We start from the raw sequence: 10639 nt of genomic DNA on the forward strand, positions 1-10639 counted from the left end.
GGACCCTGTATGGCTCTCATGTCACTGCACCACACCAGTCATATAAATAAGCCTTCTACCACTACTGTCTTCGGAGCCAGTTTTGGAACCATCTTGGTAAGTTGGTCTGGACCCCTTGTGCTTTTTAACCTTCTTGATTAGTCTCCCTCAAGGGACCTTGTTAGAGGGTTTGCTGAAATCTATATAAACCACAACCATTACCCCCTCCTCATCAAATGTTTTGATTAAAGTTCTCATTCATTTTTACTAATCCCACGGGGCCTTGTCCCTCCCTATCTCATCTCATTCAGCATCCCCAACTGACCTAACTATGGTCCTCTAATTTTGGCACTCTGTGCATCCCCCACATTAACACAGGTAACTGCCTTCAGTTGCCTCAGTCTTAAGTTCTCTAACATCCTCTCTCACCTCTTCATCTCACTACCTCCATTCCCTCCTTTGAAACCACAACTGATATCACTTATTTTAGAATGTTACTGTGCTGTGGAGCTCCTTTGTCCATTCCGTTATATTAAAGAGAGGTGATAAGACTTAAGTTGATACTAATTCTTCCTACCAATATACATCACCTTGCATCTTTCTACATTGAATTTATTTTCCTACATTTGTCCCAAGTCCTCAGACTCTCCCAATTTACTACACACGCAGATTGTCAAATTTAAATGTTGTCCCCTCCTCCTTCCCAGTCATTAATATAAATATCAAAAGCAGTACAGAAGAATGTCCCAACCAATACATGCCTGTGTTTTATGAACATCTACCTGCTACCAGGAAAGAATTCTGGTTCCCCAGTTAAGATCTTAAATTAAGAAAAATTCCTTTTCAGATTCAAAAAAAAACCAAAGTCACCACTATTTACTTAAAAAGGAGACTACAATTTTATTTGTCATTAAAATATTATTCCATATTAACAGCTGATTTTATTTACCATACAACTGAAACACCTAAATGATTTGTTAATTCTACCACCTGTTGCATATCACAAATCCAGCAATGCCAAGTTTAAAAAGATTAAGGCAAAAGCTGGAAAAGTCACAATTCACATTCAAATTTCAGTGCAAAAGTTTAAAAATTGATGGAGTTTCTGCAAGACAGCATTCTGATTTCAAAGCAGACCACTCCACGAGTCATTCCAGATTGCAATCCATCACATTTCTGAATCCTAAATGAAATCAACAGCGATCAATAAGAAAAGTTAAATAATTGTTACAAAATTAGTCATGGTTCTCTAGAGTTAGCAACAGCATTTTTGCCAAACAGCTTCCCAATCTTAGCCTACACAATTAACCTCAAATCATTTTGATAGTTCAGGATGCAGTGAATCCATTAAGTTCCAGCAGGGTTTTCTAGACAATGTGAATCTGGTAAGACATTAACTACTTTGCAGTTTGTTAATTATTGGTCTACAGACTGAGTTCTCTTAAAATCCAATCAACTTCAATAAATACGCCTAAAATCATCAAAGATTTAAAACAAGATTAAATTTAATCTTTCATGAGATTCCCACTAGGTATCAAAACTAAAACTACAAAAACAGTTTCGTTGTCCCAAACCAACCCTATTTCATTTTAGAGATAATGGGAACTACAGATGCTGGAGAATCCAAGATAACAAAGTGTGAGGCTGGATGAACACAGCAGGCCAAGCAGCATCTCAGGAGCACAAAAACTGACGTTTCGGGCCTAGACCCTTCATATTAGCCCTCTATCAGCAATCCTAATCTAAATTCTCCCTTCGATCAGTTCAGACATTGTGATAGTCTCTTCCCAGTCTCCAAGCCCCTGAAAACAAGATCTCTTCTATCCTAAATATATCCCACCCATCCGGAAACATTTAATTTACAGATTTATTCCTTCACGATCTGTAACTGAATATTTCAACTTACTCGTTATTGGGCTGACATTCCTTGCCAGTTAACTTTGTTAAATTAATTATGTCTAGAAAAAGAAAGAAAGTTAACATGCATAGTTAAAATGTCACAAAGATATAAACAATCACGACTGTGATGTTATTTTAGACTGGAATCAGATTCTAGCCTTCTTCATTTACATCAGAAGTCTAACACGTGTAAAAGGTCATCACCCAGTCAAAATTACTGGGAACAAAGGTCAGAAGTCACACAACACAAATAAACCTGTTGGACTATAAACTGGTAAGCAATCTTTTAAAGCCTTGCCCATTCCTCAGGTGAATTGGGGAAAGGCACATAGGCACAGAATTTATAGCAAAACGATCACTTACTTTTCAGCTACTGACACTTTATTTACACCATCTAATGCTTTTGATCACCTACATTCCTTTAATCTTTGATGAGTTATAAATTATTTGCTTGTGGCTCCCTGCACTTACCTAACAAAGGCAGCACTGTGAAAGCCTGTCACTTCAAATAAGCCTGCTGGGCTATAACCTCGTGTGGTGTGACTTCTAACCTTGTCCTACCCAGTCCAACACTAGCACCTTCGCATCACTACCAAGAACGATTTGAAAAGAGGTAGAGGCACGATACGAATACCTTGAGCACAAACTGCTGCTGCTTTCTAAGCGTATTGAAGTCCTCACCCTCGATATTCAATTTGTGGCACATTCTTCCCCCATCAGGTCAAGTCACCTCCCTCCGGGCGATCCTGGTCCAGGCAAGCGGGACGGAGCGATTTAGCCTGAGCCTCCGATTCTGCAAACCCGAAATGTAGGCTTTAATATCGTAAACTGGGTCTCGAAATAAAATGTTTTTCGATCGGCTAATAGTTTGTCAAACATACCCAACCACACCATTGGGAAAACCAACGTCTCATTGTGCCGATGCGGGCGGATTACATTCAGCGACTCCACGTCCCACCCAGAGCAGCCATTGTAGCAGATAAGACACTTTCACTACAATGTACTTCCGGCACCAGTAATGCATTCCGTTCTGCTCCCTCTCGCAAATCCAGCCGGCACTGGGTAATTAACATCCAGGAGGCTCAAAGAGTTTCACCAAAACTCAATTTCAACCTTGATGAGAGTCATACCTTGTTTATGTCGTTAACATTCAGAATGAAACTGGGTTTTGTGAAATTAACTTACACAAAATTATTTAATTGAATGTCATCATCGGTTAGTTCATTGGCTGGCGCGTTGCGACGCAGTACGATGCCAAAAGTGTGGGTTCAGTTTACGCACTAGCTAAGGTTACTATGAGGGGACCTTCTCAACGTCTCCCCTCGTCTGAGGCGCAGTGACTCTCAGGGTAAGTCGCCACCAGGTGTCTCTCTCAAATGAGAGAGGACCCCGATGACCTGGTAAGACTATGGTGACTACCTTTTATCAAAATGAAGATGAGGTTAGAAATGCTGCAAAATGAGTTGCGCGCCCACCAAGAATTTAAAATCTGTCACCTTAATGGACAGATTAGGAATTATTGGTTAATAAAATATGAGGCTGGATGAACACAGCAGGCCCAGCAGCATCTCAGAAACACAAAAGCTGACGTTTCAGGCCTAGACCCTTCATCAAAGAGGGGAATGCGAAGAGGGTTCTGAAATAAATAGGGAGAGGGGAGGAGGTGGACTGAAGATGGAGAGAAAAGAAGATAGGTGGAGAGGAGAGTATAGGTGGGGAGGTAGGGAGGGGATAGGTCAGTCCAGGGAAGATGGACAGGTCAAGGAGTTGGGATGAGGTTAGTAGGTAGGAGATGGAGGTGCAGCTTGGGGTGGGAGGAAGGTTTGGGTGAGAGGAAGAACAGGTTAGGGAGTTGGAGACAGGCTGGATGGGTTTTGGGATGCAGTGGGGGGAGGGGAAGAGCTGGGCAGGTTTTGGGATGCGGTGGGGAAAGGGGAGATTTTGAAGCTGGTGAAGTCCACATTGATACTATTGGGCTGCAGGGTTCCCAAGCGGAATATGAGTTGCTGTTCCTGCAACCTTCGGGTGGCATCACTGTGGCACTGCAGGAGGCCCATGATGGACATGTCATCTAAAGAATGGGAGGGGAAGTGGAAATGGTTCGCGACTGGGAGGTGCAATTGTTTATTGCGAACCGAGCGGAGGTGTTCTGCAAAGCAGTCCCCAAGCCTCCGCTTGGTTTCCCCAATTTAGAGGAAGCCACACTGGGTACAATGGATACAGTATACCACATTGGCAGATGTGCAGGTAAACCTCTGCTTAATATGGAAAGTCATCTTGGGGCGTGGGATAGGGGTGAGGGAGGAGGTGTGGGGGCAAGTGTTGCATTTCCTGCGGTTACAGGGGAAGGTGCTGGGTGTGGTGGGGTTGGAGGGCAGTGTGGAGCGAACAAGGGAGTCACGGAGGGAGTGGTCTCTCCGGAAAGCAGACAAGGGTGGGGATGGAAAAATGTCTTGGGTGGTGGGGTCGGATTGTAGATGGCGGAAGTGTCGTAGGATGATGCGTTGTATCCGGAGGTTGGTGGGGTGGTGTGTGAGAACGAGGGGGATCCTCTTTGTGTGGTTGTGGCAGGGGCGGGGTGTGAGGGATGTGTTGCGGGAAATGCGGGAGACGCGGTCAAGGGCGTTCTTGACCACTGTGGGGGGAAAGTTACGGTCCTTGAAGAACTTGGACATCTGGGATGAGCGGGAGTTGAATGCCTCATTGTGGGAGCAGATGTGGCGGAGTCGGAGGAATTGGGAATAGCGGATGGAATTTTTGCAGGAGGGTGGGTGGGAGGAGGTGTATTCTAGGTCGCTGTGGGAGTCAGTGGGCTTGAAATGGACATCGGTTACAAGCTGGTTGCCTGAGATGGAGACTAAGAGGTCCAGGAAGGTGAGGGATGTGCTGGAGATGGCCCAGGTGAACTGAAGGTTGGGGTGGAAGGTGTTGATGAAGTGGATGAACTGTTCAAGCTCCTCTGGGGAGCAAGAGGCAGCGCCGGTACAGTCATCAATGTAACGGAGGAAGAGGTGGGGTTTGGGGCCTGTGTAGGTGTGGAAGAGGGACTGTTCCACGTAACCTACAAAGAGGCAGGCATAGCTGGGGCCCATGCAGGTGCCCATGGCCACCCCCTTCATCTGTAGGAAGTGGGAGGAAGCGAAAGAGAAGTTGTTGAGGGTGAGGACGAGTTCGGCTAGGCAGATGAGGGTGTCGGTGGAGGGGGACTGGTCGGGCCTGCCGGACAGGAAGAAGCGGAGGGCCTTGAGGCCATCTGCATGCAGAATACAGGTGTATAGGGACTAGGCGTCCATGGTGAAAATGAGGTGTTGGGGGCCAGGGAATTGGAAATCCTGGAGGAGGTGGAGGGTGTGGGTGGTGTCACGGACGTAGGTAGGGAGTTCCTGGACCAAAGGGGAGAAAATGGAGCCCAGATAGGTGGAGATGAGTTCAGTGAGGCAGGAACAGGCTGAGAAAATGGGTCGACCAAGGCAGGCAGGTTTGTGGATAGCGAATTTTGAGAAGATTTGTAGCTCAGGTTGAGGTTCTGGATGTGAGTTTTTCTCGCTGAGCTGGATGGTTAGTTTTCAGACGTTTCGTCACCATTCTAGGTAACATATAAATAGAAAGCGGGACATGACACCAGCGCTTCGTCGGAGGCTCACTGATGATGTCACCTAGAATGGTGACGAAACGTCTGAAAACTAACTTTCGAGCTCAGCGAGCAAACTCACATCCAGGTTTGTGGATTTTGGGAAGGAGATAGAAACGGGCTGCGCGGGGTTGGGGAACAATGAGGTTGGAGGCTGTGGGTGGGAGATCCCCTGAGGTGATGAGGTCATGAATGGTGTTGGAGATGATGGTTTGGTGCTCGCGGGTGGGGTCATAATCGAGGGAGCAGAGGGCAGCCCGTTCTGCAGGGGAGAGGTTGGAGTGGGTGAGACGGGTGGACCTCTTCATCTCCAACTGCCGTCGACACCACCCCCAGGCCTCCTACCTTCCCTCGACCTTTTCATCTCCAACTGCTGTCGAGTCATTAACCGCCTCAACCTCTCCACCCCTCTCACCCACTCCAAACTCTCCCCTGCAGAACGGGCTGCCCTCCGCTCCAACCCCAACCTCACCATCAAACCCGCAGACAAGGGTGGCGCTGTGGTAGTATGGCGCACTGACCTCTACATCGCCGAGACCAAACGCCAACTCTCCGACACCTCCTCCTACCGCCCCCTCGATCATGACCCCACCCCCGAGCACCAAACCATCATCTCCAACACCATTCATGACCTCATCACCTCAGGGGACCTCCCACTCACAGCCTCCAACCTCATTGTTCCCCAACCCCGCACGGCCCGTTTCTATCTCCTTCCCAAAATCCACAAACCTGCCTGCCCTGGTCGACCCATTGTCCCAGCCTGTTCCTGCCCCACCGAACTCATCTCCACCTATCTGGACTCCACTTTCTCCCCTTTGGTCCAGGAACTCCCTACCTACGTCCGTAACACCACCCACGCCCTCCACCTCCTCCAGGATTTCCAATTCCCTGGCCCCCAACACCACATTTTCACCATGGACGCCTAGTCCCTATACACCTGTATTCTGCATGCAGATGGCCTCAAGGCCCTCCGCTTCTTCCTGTCCGGCAGGCCCAACCAGTCCCCCTCCACCGACACCCTCATCTGCCTAGCCGAACTCGTCCTCACCCTCAACAACTTCTCTTTCGCTTCCTCCCACTTCCTACAGATGAAGGGGGTGGCCATTGGCACCCGCATGGGCCCCAGCTATGCCTGCCTCTTTGTCAGTTACGTGGAACAGTCCCTCTTCCGCACCTACACAGGCCCCAAACCCCACCTCTTCCTCCGTTACATTGATGACTGTACCGGCGCCGCCTCTTGCTCCCCAGAGGAGCTCGAACAGATCATCCACTTCACCAACACCTTCCACCCCAACCTTCAGTTCACCTGGGCCATCTCCAGCACATCCCTCACCTTCCTGGACCTGGTAATAAAATGTGAGGCTGGATGAACACAGCAGGCCAAGCAGCATCTCAGGAGCACAAAAGCTGACGTTTCGGGCCTAGACCCTTCATCAGTGAGGGGGATGGGGGGAGGGAACTGGAATAAATAGGGAGAGAGGGGGAGGCGGACCGAAGATGGAGAGTAAAGAAGATAGGTGGAGAGAGTGTAGGTGGGGAGGTAGGGAGGGGATAGGTCATTCCAGGGAAGACAGACAGGTTAAGGAGGTGGGATGAGGTTAGTAGGTAGCTGGGGGTGCGGCTTGGGGTGGGAGGAAGGGATGGGTGAGAGGAAGAACCGGTTAGGGAGGCAGAGACAGGTTGGACTGGTTTTGGGATGCAGTGGGTGGGGGGGAAGAGCTGGGCTGGTTGTGTGGTGCAGTGGGGGGAGGGGATGAACTGGGCTGGTTTAGGGATGCAGTAGGGGAAGTGGTGATTTTGAAACTGGTGAAGTCCACATTGATACCATATGGCTGCAGGGTTCCCAGGCGGAATATGAGTTGCTGTTCCTGCAACCTTCGGGTGGCATCATTGTGGCAGTGCAGGAGGCCCATGATGGACATGTCATCAAGAGAATGGGAGGGGGAGTGGAAATGGTTTGCGACTGGGAGGTGCAGTTGTTTGTTGCGAACTGAGCGGAGGTGTTTAGCAAAGCGGTCCCCAAGCCTCCGCTTGGTTTCCCCAATGTAGAGGAAGCCGCACCGGGTACAGTGGATGCAGTATACCACATTGGCAGATGTGCAGGTGAACCTCTGCTTGATGTGGAATGTCATCTTGGGGCCTGGGATGGGGGTGAGGGAGGAGGTGTGGGGACAAGTGTAGCATTTCCTGCGGTTGCAGGGGAAGGTGCCGGGTGTGGTGAGGTTTGGAGGGCAGTGTGGAGCGAACAAGGGAGTCACGGAGAGAGTGGTCTCTCTGGAAAGCAGACAGGGGAGGGGATGGAAAAATGTCTTGGGTGGTGGGGTCGGATTGTAAATGGCGGAAGTGTCGGAGGATAATGCGTTGTATCCGGAGGTTGGTAGGGTGGTGTGTGAGAACGAGGGGGATCCTCTTGGGGCGGTTGAGGCGGGGGCGGGGTGTGAGGGATGTGTCGCGGGAAATGCGGGAGACGCGGTCAAAGGCGTTCTCGATCACCGTGGGGGGAAAGTTGCGGTCCTTAAAGAACTTGGACATCTGGGATGTGCGGGAGTGGAATGTCTTATCGTGGGAGCAGATGCGGCGGAGGCGGAGGAATTGGGAATAGGGGATGGAATTTTTGCAGGAGGGTGGGTGGGAGGAGGTATATTCTAGGTAGCTGTGGGAGTCGGTGGGCTTGAAATGGACATCAGTTACAAGCTGGTTGCCTGAGATGTAGACTGAGAGGTCCAGGAAGGTGAGGGATGTGCTGGAGATGGCCCAGGTGAACTGAAGGTTGGGGTGGAAGGTGTTGGTGAAGTGGATGAACTGTTCGAGCTCCTGCCAATGTGGTATACTGTATCCATTGTACCCAGTGTGGCTTCCTCTACATTGGGGAAACCAAGTGGAGGCTTGCGGACCGCTTTGCAGAACACCTCCTCTTGGTTCGCAATAAACAATTGCACCTCCCAGTCGCGAACAATTTCCACTCCCCCTCCCATTCTTTAGTTGACATGTCCATCATGGGCCTCCTGCAGTGCCACAATGATGCCACGCGAAGGTTGCAGGAACAGCAACTCATATTCCGCTTGGGAACCCTGCAGCCCAATGGTATCAATGTGGACTTCACCAGCTTCAAAATCTCCCCTTCCCCCCACCGCATCCCAAAACCAGCCCATTTCGTCCCCTCCCCCCACTGCACCACACAACCTGCCCAGCTCTTCCCCTCCACCCACTGCATCCCAAAACCAGCCCAGCCTGTCTCTGCCTCCCTAACCTGTTCTTCCTCTCACCCATCCCTTCCTCCCACCCCAAGCCGCACCTCCATCTCCTACCTACTCACCTCATCCCACCTCCTTGACCTGTCCGTCTTCCCTGGACTGACCTATCCTCTCCCTACCTCCCCACTTATACTCTCCTCTCCACCTATCTTTTTATCTCTCCATCTTCGTTCCGCCTCCCCCTCTCTCCCTATTTATTCCAGAACCCACTCCCCCTCCTCCTCCCTAATGAAGGGTCTCGGCCCGAAACGTCAGCTTTTGTGCTCCTGAGATGCTGCTTGGCCTGCTATGTTCATCCAGCCTCACATTTTATTATCTTGGATTCTCCAGCATCTGCAGTTCCCATTATCTCTTAGGAATTATTGGTATTGGTTTAATTTTATCAAATCTCAAATCATTAGCAACAATTTAACACAGTAGAACTTTCCTTACCAGAAAGTCTGTTGAACAGTATAATTTTCTTAACATCTATAATCACAACTTGAAAACTTGCATTTTACCTTTTTAAGGGCCTCACGAGCTTAATAGTGGCATGGATGAACAGATAGTCCACAGACAGACATTTTTAAATTTAATTCAGTAGAGGTGGGCATTGCTAGCTGGGTAAGCGTTTATTGCCATTGAGAAGGTCATGTTGAACTGCCTTTTTGAACCACTGCAGTCAATGTTGTCGGTACACCAACTTTTAACCAGCAACACTGAAAGAATGGCGATTATATTTCCATGTCAGGATGATAGGTGGTTTGCAGAGGAACTTGCAGGTGGTGTTATTGACTGACCTTCAACAACTGTAATTCTCTACTTTTGTGCTTGGTGTAACGCTTGGTGTTTCCCTCCAATTCCCATTGACTTGTTTCAATGGGGCTCCTTGATGTCATATTTGGTCAAATTCTGCTTTGATGTCACCTCCTGTCTGGAATTCAGCTTTTTGTTTGCCCATGTTCAGACCAAAGCTATGATGTGGACATGCTGGTGTTGGACTGGGTTGGACAAAGTCAGAAGGCACACAACACCAGGTTATAGTCCAACAGGTTTATTTGAAATCGCACAAGCTTTTGGAGTGTAGCCCCTTATGTCATACGCAGTGAGAGAGCAGAGCACACAGACCAAGAGTTTATAGGCAAACGTTCAAGGGCAGAGAGAACAAAAGATTGTACAACTGATATGAGTAGATGTCAGATGATCATAAGTCTCTGCAGGTGACCAATTGTGTTCCAGTGAGTTAAGTGTCAAAAGCTAAATAACCAGTGAAGGGATGACTTATCTGGTTAAGTGAGAATAAGAGATGATTTCAAAAAATTAAAATTAAGTCAGCACTGCACTTGATTAAAAGGCTGTGGTCCAAAAGCTTATGTGATTTCAGATAAACCTGTTTGACTTTAATCTGGTTTTGTGTGACTTCTGACTTGGACCAAAGCTATAATGAGGTAAGAACTGAGTAGCCCAAACTGAGCGCTAATAAATAGGTTATTGCTCAGCAAATTCTGCTTGAAAGCACTTTGGCGACCCCTTCATCACTTTACTGATGGTTGAGAATAAACTGATGGAACAATAATTGACCAGCTTAAATTTGTCTTGCTTTTCGTGTACGTAATGGTGGGATTTTCAATATTACTGGGTAGATGCCAAAGTTGTAGCTATTGAAACAGGTTGGTTGGGGAATGGCAAGTCCTGGGGCACAAGTCTTCAGTAACCAGAATATCATCAGGACTCCTAGCCTTTGCATTATCCAGCACCTTCAACTATTTCTTGATATTATGTGGAGTAAATCAGATCAGCTGAAACTGGCACATGGGATTCTGCAGATCTCTGGAGAAGGCCAGAATGGATTGATTTTCTGGTTGAAAATTGTTTCAAATCCTTCAGCCTGATCTTT

At 48.3% G+C, this 10639-nt stretch overlaps 1 long non-coding RNA gene across 1 annotated transcript; it reads right to left on the minus strand.

Annotated features, from left to right (window-relative positions):
* Positions 1 to 870: 870 nt before the first annotated feature.
* Positions 871 to 3161, minus strand: LOC132210868 (uncharacterized). The gene is made up of 4 exons (XR_009447062.1): positions 2760 to 3161; positions 2513 to 2671; positions 1886 to 1937; positions 871 to 1162 (listed from the first exon to the last, which is right to left on the minus strand). It is a non-coding gene; the product is annotated as an uncharacterized LOC132210868 (long non-coding RNA).
* Positions 3162 to 10639: the final 7478 nt, after the last annotated feature.

The sequence above is a fragment of the Stegostoma tigrinum genome, chromosome 22 (assembly GCF_030684315.1).
Source record: "Stegostoma tigrinum isolate sSteTig4 chromosome 22, sSteTig4.hap1, whole genome shotgun sequence".
NCBI lineage: Eukaryota > Metazoa > Chordata > Chondrichthyes > Orectolobiformes > Stegostomatidae > Stegostoma > Stegostoma tigrinum.